This window comes from Aptenodytes patagonicus, chromosome 1 (genome assembly GCF_965638725.1).
Source record: "Aptenodytes patagonicus chromosome 1, bAptPat1.pri.cur, whole genome shotgun sequence".
Taxonomy (NCBI): domain Eukaryota; kingdom Metazoa; phylum Chordata; class Aves; order Sphenisciformes; family Spheniscidae; genus Aptenodytes; species Aptenodytes patagonicus.
The window spans coordinates 216603549-216615267 of NC_134949.1; positions in this window are offsets into that span (position 1 = coordinate 216603549).

The following is an 11719-nucleotide window of genomic DNA, read 5'->3' on the forward strand; positions in this document are numbered from 1 at the left end:
CTCTTTCTATTTCCTTAGTTAGTGTTTAATTCAGCTGATGCCTGCCTTTCTCTTTAGCATCATCCCAGTTTTTGGGCAAACTCAAGCAGTTTTGGGTATTCCATTCATGCACACACTCTTTACACTCACATTCCTTCTTTATCATATATTCTTATCCAGGCCACTTTGCCAAGGCTGTGCCTTGTGGGCACCCCCATGCTGGGATGTGGAGAGACTGACCCCGGCAAGATTCAAGCTGGAAACATGTCTCCTGTCTCTCAAGCCAGTGCTGAAACCATTGGAGTGGTTTGTGAGTTATGACCATTGCATACCTGTTTTGAATACTCCCTTCTTTCTCCCATGTCACTGGGGATTCAGGCCCACACTCTACAGGAATGCCATTCATCAGCTTTGCTAGACCTAACACCCCTTCAGGCTTCCCTGTCTCCAGCACAGTGGTGTTGGACATTTGTGATGCCATTAAGTCAGGTCATACTAGGAAAATAAAACAAAGTTTTAAATTTTTCAGTACAGTCTTCTATTACTTTTTCTCTAATGCACCTACTGTTTGTATAATAATACACTGCTCAAAGACCAGTAAGATAAATGAGTTAGAAATCTTTCCTTAGGTCACTCTTAACTTTTAAAATATACTAACAATATTAAGATAAATATATTAGCTAAAATCAATGAAATTGACTGGATATTTACCAGAATTAGTCACTGGAGTGTTTTTAATGTTGATTTAATTAGACTTTCTAAGTGCTTCGAGGTCTCGATAACATTTTTGTTTTTATTTCCTAGAACACAAAAGACGATTCAAACTCCAGAAACTAAGAACTGCAATAAGTCGTATAGAATCTTCATAGACTGGCATGTATTTTAATCCTGTTTTGAAAATCACTGTGTTTATTTGCAGCTATTCTTAACTGATTTATCCATAAAGTTTAAATTAGAATTAATCACAATTAGCATTTTTTCCAAACGAGTGTTGGAAGGCACTTGCCAAAGGGATATGAGAGGAGATTACTTTTAGCATTTAATCTACCAACAATCATCTAAAATGGCAGTTACCATCTAACAGGCAAATAACACTTATCTGATAAACTATGTGTTGGTAATTAGTGTGCTTCTCTAGACTCTTTGGTATTATGAAAATCCGCAGTGTTGCAGTGGTTTTAAAGGCATTTAGCACTTAGCATTCAAAACAGCAGGAGCTGCTGTAAACTCATAATAAGACTCAGAGCTATGAGTTGATCCCACTTGTTTAATTTTTGTTATCTCAGGAGGAACGCTAGATCCTCTGCTGGCATAAACTGTTGCAGCTTAATTGACTTATAACATATACCAGCTGGTGATTTGCCCAATATTTTTGGTTTGTAGTGCTTAGGATTAGAGTATTCATGTCTCAGTTCTGGACGAATTGAATGAACAAAAATTATGACATAACCTTACAATCTCTACTGTTTTTTCTAGGAGCTGAGGAAAGGACTTAGCTCTTGGACTTGGCAAGATCAAATCTAGAATGAAATTAAGGTGAAACTGAAATAAAAATGTCCAGATTGTGGACATCTGACCTTCAAGGATAGAGATTCCACAGCCTTTATGGACCACCTTTTCCAGCACCTGACTGTCCAAATGTTGAAAAAGTTCTTATTATATCCAGCTGGAACTTTTCTTACAGTTTATGACCATTTTTTCTTGTCCTCATGCCATAAACAACTGTGAAAAGCCTGGCTCCATCTTCTCGAAAACCTACTCATAGGTACTGGCAGGCTGCTGTTAGGTCCCCCCAAAGCTGTTTCTTCACCATCCTGAACAAGCCCAGCTTCCTCAGCCTGTCCTCACAGGTCAGCTGCTCCACCTCCTGACCATTTTGGTGGCCCTAGGCTGGACTTGATCCAGTTTATCTACATCTCTGTTTAGAGACCTGATAGCTTCCCTGAGCATCTTCTCCCCTCAGCGCTGTCTCCCATGGGATCCCACCTCCCACCTTCCTGAACAAACTGAAGTCTGCTTGCCAGAAGTCCAGGCTCTGTACTCTGTTCCTTGCCTTCCTCAGTCCCCTCAGGCCCTTGAAACCCACTATTTCATTGTCACTACAGCCAGGATTGCCACTGAGTATCACATCCCCAACCAGTTCTTTCTTGCTAGTGACTAGCAGATGCAGCTGCTCATCATCCTGGTTGACTCAGCCAGAGACCTGACACCCTCCAGAAATCTTCCAGATTATTTGCGTCCCATTGTGTTGCTCTTCCAGCAGGTGTCAAGGAGATTAAAGTTCCCATTAAGAAAAACAGGATCTGTGATTCAGAGACTTCTTCAGTTAGTTTCATAGTTCTCCCATGGTTCTAATGACACTGACAGAAAATATATTTCTCTCTCATATTTAATGATAGGCATCACTAAAAAGCCAAACCAACCTTTCACTTACAGTTAGGTGTATTACAGTTTATATACTCTCCTGGTAAGCATTGTTGGCCTAAGTGTTTAAAAATAATGTTTACAGATTCTAGCTCATCTAAATGCTTATATCATTTTGTTATGCTTAAAAAATGCATGTATTTACATCTTGGCTGGTTACTATAACTGAAAAATAAATCACTGTGTGAAAGAGATATGATATTGCTTAGTTACTTGGGGAAATTTAAACAAATGTATGAGAAGAAAAATATATAACAGCCTCATAGAACTGCATGTGTTTAATTTGTTAAATAATTTAACTGAGCCACACTTTAGATTAGATTTAGCAAAAGCACAGATTAGAAGAGACCTGGGTTACTTAAACAAGATCTTGTTCAGCATCAGGCTTTCTGAACATTCCCCTTACTGTTTCTCTACTCTCTGTGGATAATAGCAAGGCCAATTTTGACAGGGTAACATATGGCCATTCTGTAGAGTTCCTGGAAGGAGACATCTAGAAAGATGACTAAGTATGGGCTTTCCCAGATGCTCGTATTTGAAACCCTGTAAAAAGGGACAGCACCAGACAGTACCATTGCCTATGCAAATGTACAAGTGCCATGAGCCAATGCAGCTAAATCAGAGAGCTCACTCACAGAGGCAGCTGTACTTCACCACTGACTTGTCCTCTATAAATACCCCGGGTTGCATGTGAAGTTAATCTTACCACAGGCAGTCCTTTGCTTGATGATAGTCAAAGTCATTATGCAATCACAGGATCATAGGATAATTCAGGTTGGAAGGGAGCTCAGGAACACTATTTTGTGCAGTCAGTGGTATCTGTGTAAATTGTATTTTAGACCAGCACACAAATCCATCATCAAACAATGCAAGATCAGTGCATTCAGGCTCGGGTGGAGGCAGAGGGTAAGCAGATGGCTCCATGCCATGTGAACAGGAAAACTCTGACACCAGGAAGACCTAACACACATGAATACCCTTTCTTCCCCAGTAAAACGCCCCTAGGTTGACTCTTTCTGTATTCCACAATGAACTTCATTCTAAGGCTTCTTTAAGTCTTCAGGACAACATGTAGGATATTTTCTGTACTCGTCAAAATCTTGCTTGAAAATCTGAGCTCTGAAGTTTGTTTTGATAACTGCTTCATTATATAGGTTTATTATAAATCACGGGGGTAGTTAGATGTAAGATCTACCACAATTATGGCTTACTCCTCTGTAGATGGAAGAGCAACAGTCTGATCAAAGTTAGTGCAGATTTATGTGGAAGATTTTGAGTCGAAAGTATTTTCTGTTCCCTTACAACTGATGGGAATGACTAACATAGGATAGCATGAAGAGTCTGTATACATCTCCAGAGGAAAACATAAGCTTTAAGTGAAACTTTGGTCAGAGGGAGGAGAAAAGGTTGTGGTCAGCCCTGGGAGGGCACAGGGAACACCTCCTAGGCTAGAGGAAGCAGCTTTGGGAGAACAAGAACCAGGCAGTCCAGATTATCTGTGGAGTCCTGGTGTTCATACCTGCTCAGCGGTCAGCTTCAGTCCTTTGCCATGGAGGATGCTCATGCACCAAGGTGTAGAGCCTCTTTGGGGACTCCTCCAGGCTGTGGAATGATCTCCCATTGGAGCAAATAACCTTTGGAAGCACTGCTGCCCCTTCTGCTGTACAGTGCAAATGGTATTTCTGTGACCAGGCATTCTCTAACAAAGCAGACAGACAATTGCTGTGCCAGACATGCTAGAACTTCAATACGAACTGGAGTCAAAGGCAGCCAAGTGGTATGCCACAATTGATATTGCTAATGCGTTTTTCTCAATCCCTTTGGCAGCAGAGTGCAGGCCACAGTTTGCTTTCACTTGGAGGGGCGTCCAGTACACCTGGAACCGACCGCCCCAGGGGTGGAAACACAGCCCCACCATTTGCCATGGACTGATGCAGACTGCACTGGAACAGGGTGAGGCTCCAGAACACCTGCAATACATTGATGACATCATCGTGTGGGGCAACACAGCAGCAGAAAGGGAAGGAAATAGTCCAAATCCTTCTGAAGGCCAGATTTGCCATAAAACAAAGTAAGGTCAAGGGACCTGCACAGGAGATCCAGTTTTTAGGACTAAAATGGCAAGATGGACGTCGTCAGATCCCAATGGATGTGATCGACAAAATAACAGCTATGTCCCCACCAACTAGCAAAAGGGAAACACGAGCTTTTCTAGGCGTTGTGGGTTTTTGGAGAATGCATATTCCAAATTACAGTCTGATTGTAAACCCTCTCTATCAAGTGACCTGGAAGAAGAAGGATTTCAAATGGGGCCCTGAGCAACGACAAACCTTTGAACAAATTAAAGAGGAGATAGTTCATGCAGTAGCCCTGGGGCCAGTCCGGGCAGGGCAAGATGTAAAAAATGTGCCCTACACCGCAGCCGGGGAGAATGGCCCTACCTGGAGCCTCTGGCAGAAAGCACCTGGGGAGACTCGAGGTCGACCCCTAGGGTTTTGGAGTTGGGGATACAGAGGATCCGAGGCCCGCTATACTCCAACTGAAAAAGAGATATTGGCAGCATATGAAGGGGTTCGAGCTGCTTCGGAAGTGATCGGCACTGAAGCGCAGCTCCTCCTGGCACCCCGACTGCCGGTGCTAGGCTGGATGTTCAGAGGGAGGGTCCCCTGTACACATCATGCAACTGATGCTACGTGGAGTAAGTGGGTCGCACTGATCACACAACGGGCTCGAATAGGAAATCCTAGTCGCCCAGGAATCCTGGAAGTGATCATGGATTGGCCAGAAGGCAAAGATTTTGGAATATCACCAGAGGAGGAGGTGACGCATGCTGAGGAGGCCCCACTGTATAATGAACTGCCAGAAAATGAGAAGCAATATGCCCTGTTCACTGATGGGTCCTGTCGTCTTATGGGAAAGCATCGGAGGTGGAAAGCTGCTGTATGGAGTCCTATGCAACAAGTTGTAGAAACTGCTGAAGGAGAAGGTGAATCGAGCCAATTTGCAGAAGTAAAGGCCATCCAGCTGGCTTTAGACATTGCTGACCGAGAAAAGTGGCCAGTGCTCTATCTCTACACTGACTCATGGATGGTGGCAAATGCCCTGTGGGGGTGGTTGCAGCAATGGAAGCAGAGCAACTGGCAGCGCAGAGGCAAACCCATCTGAGCTGCCGCATTGTGGCAAGATATTGCTGCCTGGGTGGAGAACCTGGTTGTAAAAGTCCGTCACATAGATGCTCACGTACCCAAGAGTCGGGCCACTGAAGAACATCAAAACAACCAGCGGGTGGATCAGGCTGCTAAGACTGAAGTGGCTCAGGTGGATCTGGACTGGCAACATAAGGGTGAATTATTTCTAGCTCGGTGGGCCCATGACACCTCAGGTCAGCAAGGAAGAGATGCAACATACAGATGGGCTCGTGATCGAGGGGTGGACTTGACCACGGACACTATTGCACAGGTTATCCATGAATGTGAAATATGCGCTGCAATCAAGCAAGCGAAGTGGTTAAAGCCTCTCTGGTATGGAGGACGATGGCTGAAATATAAATATGGGGAGGCCTGGCAGATCGATTATATCACACTCCCACAAACCCGCCAAGGCAAGCGCCACGTGCTTACAATGGTGGAGGCAACCACCGGATGGCTGGAAACATATCCCGTGCCCCATGCCACTGCCCAGAACACTATCCTGGGCCTTGAAAAGCAAGTCCTATGGCGACATGGCACCCCAGAAAGAATTGAGTCAGACAACGGGACTCATTTCCGAAACAACCTCATAGACACCTGGGCCAAAGAGCACGGCATTGAGTGGGTGTATCACATCCCCTGTCATGCACCAGCCTCTGGGAAAATTGAACGATACAATGGACTGTTAAAGACTATACTGAGAGCAATGGGTGGCGGGATGTTCAAACATTGGGATAAAAATTTAGCAAAAGCCACCTGGTTAATCAACATGAGGGGATCTGCCAATCGAGCTGGCCCTGCCCAGTCAAAACTCTTACGTACTGTAGATGGTAATAAAGTCCCTGTAGTACACATTAAAAATATGTTGGGGAAGACAGTTTGGGTTATTCCTGCCTTGGGTGAAGGCAAACCTGTGCTTGGGATTGCTTTTGCTCAGGGACCTGGGTGCACTTGGTGGGTAATGTGGAAGGATGGGAAGTCTGATGTATACCTCAAGGGGATTTGATTTTGGGTGAGAAAAGCCAATGATTTGAACTGTATGATGTTAATTGGTACGTAATATTACATGCCATACCAATGGTATTACAATAATAATCACCCAGATTAATGAAGAATGAACTTCAATGAAACCGAGCAAAGCATAGTGATGATGGAACGAGAACTGACTTCAGCATGAAACAATCCAACACCACATACCATCTCCATCTTTCCTGCCCTGAAAGATTATTATGACAGATGGAGCCCAAAGTCATGGACTAAATGAACTCAATGAACATCTTAGAGAGATGGCCCATAGACTAAGGGAATGATAGCTGTGTGTATATGTATCAAAAAACAGGAAAAGAGGTGGTGATTAATGGGAATGTATTGGAAAGTGGGGGACCTTTCTATACCATCATGACGTAGATGGTATAGAATAAGGGGTGGATACTGTCCTGGTTTCAGCAGGGATAGAGTTAATTTTCTTCCTAGTAGCTGGTACAGTGCTGTGTTTTGGATTTAGGATGAGAACAATGTTGATAACACACCGATGTTTCAGTTGTTGCCAAGCAGCACTTACACTAGCCAAGGACTTTTTAGTTTTCCATGTTCTACCGACTGAGAAGGCTGGAGGTGCACAAGAAGCTGGGAGGGGGCACAGCCAAACTGGCCAAAGGGACATTCCATACCATGTGACGTCATGCTCAGTACATAAACTGGGGGAAAGCTGGTCGGGGGGGCCGCTGCTCGGGGACTGGCTGGGCATCGGTCAGTGGGTGGTGAGCAATTGCATTGTGTATCACTTGCTTTGTATATTCTTTTATTATTATTATTGTTATTATTATTTTATTTTATTTTATTTCAATTATTAAACTGTTTTTATCTCAACCTATGTGTTTTCTCACTTTTACTCTTCTGATTCTCTTCCCCATCCCACCAGGGCGGGGGGAGACTGAGCGAGCAGCTCTGTGGTGCTCACTTGCCAGCTGAGGTTAAACCATGATGTCATGGTTTAATTTCAGTCGGCAACTAAGCACCACACAGCCGCTCGCTTACTCCCCCCCCACCCGGTGGGATGGGGGAGAGAATTGGAAGAGCACAAGTTAGAAAAACTCGTGGGTTGAGATAAAAACAGTTTAATAATTGAAATAAAATGATAATAATAATATGATAATAATAATAATACACAAAACAAGTGATGCACAGTACAATTGCTCACCACCCGCCGACCGATGCCCAGCCAGTCCCCGAGCAGCGGCCCCCCCCGGCCAGCTTTTCCCAGTTTATGTACTGAGCATGACGTCACATGGTATGGAATGTCCCTTTGGCCAGTTGGGGTCAGCTGTCCTGGCTGTGCCCCCTCCCAGCTTCTTGTGCACCTCCAGCCTTCTCAGTCGGTAGAGCATGGGGAGCTGAAAAGTCCTTGGCTAGTGTAAGCATTACCTAGCAAGAACTAAAACATCGGTGCGTTATCAACTTTGTTCTCATCCTAAATTCAAACCACTGTACCAGCTACTAGAAAAGAAATTAACTCTATCCCTGCTGAAACCAGGACACATGACAATGACTCAAAGTTTTGGACACATGTGCTTCCTTGACGGAAGAAATCTCTTCTATGAGGAAATGGACTTTACCGATCTCTGCAAATCCTAGATGAAAAAAAAAAGCTAAGAAGCTAAGACATGTCATAGCAAAGCAAATAATCCATAGCATGGATTTGATGGGTGGACTGTCCGGTGGGCGAGGAATTGGTTAGATGGTCGCATCCAGAGGGTAGTGGTCAACACCTCAATGTCCAGATGGAGACTGGTGACGAGTGGCGTCCCACAGGGGTCTGTATTGGGACCGGTACAGTTTAAAATCTTCATCAATGACATAGACAGTGGGAGCGAGTGCACCCTCAGCAAGTTTGCAGATGACACCAAGCTGAGTGGTGCAGTCAACACGCCAGAGGGACGGGATGCCATCCAGAGGGACCTGGACAAGCTCAAGAAGTGGGCCTGTGTGAACCTCATGAGGTTCAACAAGGCCAAGTGCAGGGTCCTGCACCTGGGTCGGGGCAATCCCAAACATGAATACAGGCTTGGGAATGAAGGGATGGAGAGCAGCCCTGCCGAGAAGGACTTGGGGGTACTGGTGGATGAAAAGCTGGACATGAGCCAGCAACGTGCACTCGCAGCCCAGAAGGCCAATTGTATCCTGGGCTGCATCCAAAGAAGCGTGGCCAGCAGGTTGAGGGAGGGGATTCTGCCCCTCTCCTCTGCTCTGGTGAGACCCCCCCTGGAGTACTGTGTCCAGCTCTGGAGCCCTCAGCATAAGAAAGACACGGACCTGTTGGAGCGGGTCCAGAAGAGGGCCACGAAAATGATCAGGGGGATGGAACACCTCTCCTATGAAGAAAGGCTGAGAGAGTTGGGGTTGTTCAGCCTAGAGAAGAGAGGGCTTTGGGGAGACCTTCTTGCAGCCTATCAGTACTTCAAGGGGGCTTATAAAAAAGATGGCGGCAGACTTTTTAGCAGGGCCTGTTGCGACAGGACAAGGGGGAATGGCTTTAAACTAAAGGGGGGTAGATTTAGACTACATATAAGGAAGAAATTTTTTACACTGAAGGTGGTGAACCACTGGCACAGGTTGCCCAGAGAGGTGGTGGATGCCCCATCCCTGGGAACCTTCAAGGTCAGGTTGGACGGGGCTCTGAGCAACCTGATCTAGTTGAAGATGTCCCTGCCCACGGCAGGGGGGTTGGGCTAGATGACCTTTAGAGGTACCTTCCAACCCAAACTATTCTATGATTCTATGAATGTGAAAAGTTTTGTCCCTATTGAATGAAAAACCAATTTTCAGGCTGTACAATTCTTTCTGTGGTGATTTTTCTCTCTTTCTCTTTCTTGTCATGCCCAGGCAGAAAAAGAGCTAAAAAATATCAGAAGTAGATGACTGAGAACCAGGCTAACAAAATTGTCATGTTATTTTATTAATATGAGGAAACAAGTCTTTCAGCAGAAGATGATGGAAGTGCAATTAGGAAGGAAAGTGCTTAATCCTCCCATTATAAAACTTTTCATGTTCTATTTCCTCCTTTAATTTAAGGGACTTAACCATTACGTCATGATAAAAGTAGAGAATCTTTCAGCAAAGAATCATACTGATTTTTTTATTCCCCATGTGTTCTGAATGAAGGAAAAAAAATATTATACTTCACATCTACAAAAATCAGGAAAAATTCTCTCAAGCTGCATGCTGTGATTGCATGGGAAGCGTTATCCAACTGATCACAAGGCATGGTAGTATCCCAAGTTCGGGTGGGGTGGTGTGACTGTACACACTTCCACAAGTCAGCTGGCCGAGGCCTGGAGATTGCAGGAAATTGGAAATTGGAAGACTGGACAGTCTGATGGACTGTCTGATCCATCCCCAGTCCCATCCAATCCCAAGAAAGGGATTCCAGTGACTTCTGTAGGTTACAGATATTTGTAGGTGTCTCATCCTATAAAAACTATGAGCACTCTTGAACAGTGAACTTACTGAATGCAAGCTGCCCAAATTAATTGCGTTCTTCAGCTGCTAATGATACTGCACTGATGGTATCATGACAGCAATACTTCTGATGTGCTAATGTTTCCCACAGTGCCACTGATAAAGGGCAACTATTACTATCCTCATTTGTATTTGGGGAAATGCAACACAGAAATTAAGTAGGATGCAGCTCCAGAGGCAGAGATCTAAATGTAGGTGTCTAGAGATGAGCTAAGAGTCTGAGCTTCCATGGCAATCAAAGAAGCTCAGAGAGCAGCGAAGCTCACCCTACAGCAGGCATCACTGAATTGCTCTGTAGCCTACATTCACTGTACTGTTCATTCATTGATTATTATTAGTTCATTCATTGGTTATAATAGGAATTTAGACACTTAAAACTGTTTAGTTATTTCAAAACAGGTGTCTAGGGCCATCTGAGATCACCTTTGACCTCCAGCTGCTTTGGCAGAAGTACGTGGGTCCTATATGCCAATTCTGTGCAAATGTGTCAGGTCCCTCAGAGAATCTCAGTTGGACAAGATTCCTACCTGAGGGCAGGAGGATCAGGCCTAGCAGAGGGAGACAGGGCATGTCATTTGGGGTTTGGTTTCTGCTTCCAGCTGCCTGAAAATAAATCACTGCACACTGATGTATTTGTTTATAGGAGGAGGCTCCACTTACTGTTAGGCATCAGTTTAGCTTCCTGAACATCAACAACTAGTAGCATTTGAGATGCTGTAGAGTCTTCTGCCTAACTGCTGGTTACAGGCCTTTTCCAGGTCCTGTGCCAGCCTTGGGTGGCTGCACCAGGCACCCTGCCACATCTTAAATGACATTAAAAGTCTCTGTGTGGGCAATTGAATCAAGCCTTTCTTGTTGACTAGAAAGCATTGTTTACCAGGAGCTCCTCTAATTTGTATTGCTCTGTTCCTCAGCCAACAGAAGAAAGCTGATTATCAGAGAGTTTTCATGGGTACTCTGTTTTTATTATGGGAAATTATGTTTTGTCATTATTAATGAATTATGAATTTTTTAAAAATTATGGGAAACACTAAATTTTGCAGATGGACCATCATGAAAATAATAACCAGTGAATGCTAAGGACACCGGTTTGTCCTTTTTGTTGATAAGCACTCTGGCGATCACATATTGTGTTTGCTCATGTCCGGATCCCTGAGGTTCTGCTGCACTCTCCATGCTCATTAAATACAGTTTTATTTCTCTACTCTAAATATTAAATAATAACTCATTTGAATTGGTAATGGTTTTAAGCAGAGGCATTCCAATCAGAAGCAGCATTCTTTTTATTTTCTCTGGCTGATGCATTTATGCATTTATGCATAACTGAGCTGGTTGAGCAGAACAAAACTAACTTCTTCCTGTTTGTGAAATGTCGGTGTGGCATCCTGGGCATGGGTTACTGGAGTCTCAGGAGAAGCTAAGTGCAGTGAGTAACTTTATTTTGTCCAGAAGTGGAGCTACACCCATTAGCTAGATGTGTATGACGCACTTTCCACATGCTTCATGTGCGTGATTTTGTTGGTGATGGGGCAAAAATGACTCACTACTGTGTGGGTTGGCTATAAGCTCAGCTGAGCCTTCTAACTTCAATGCAGCTTCTTAATTGACTC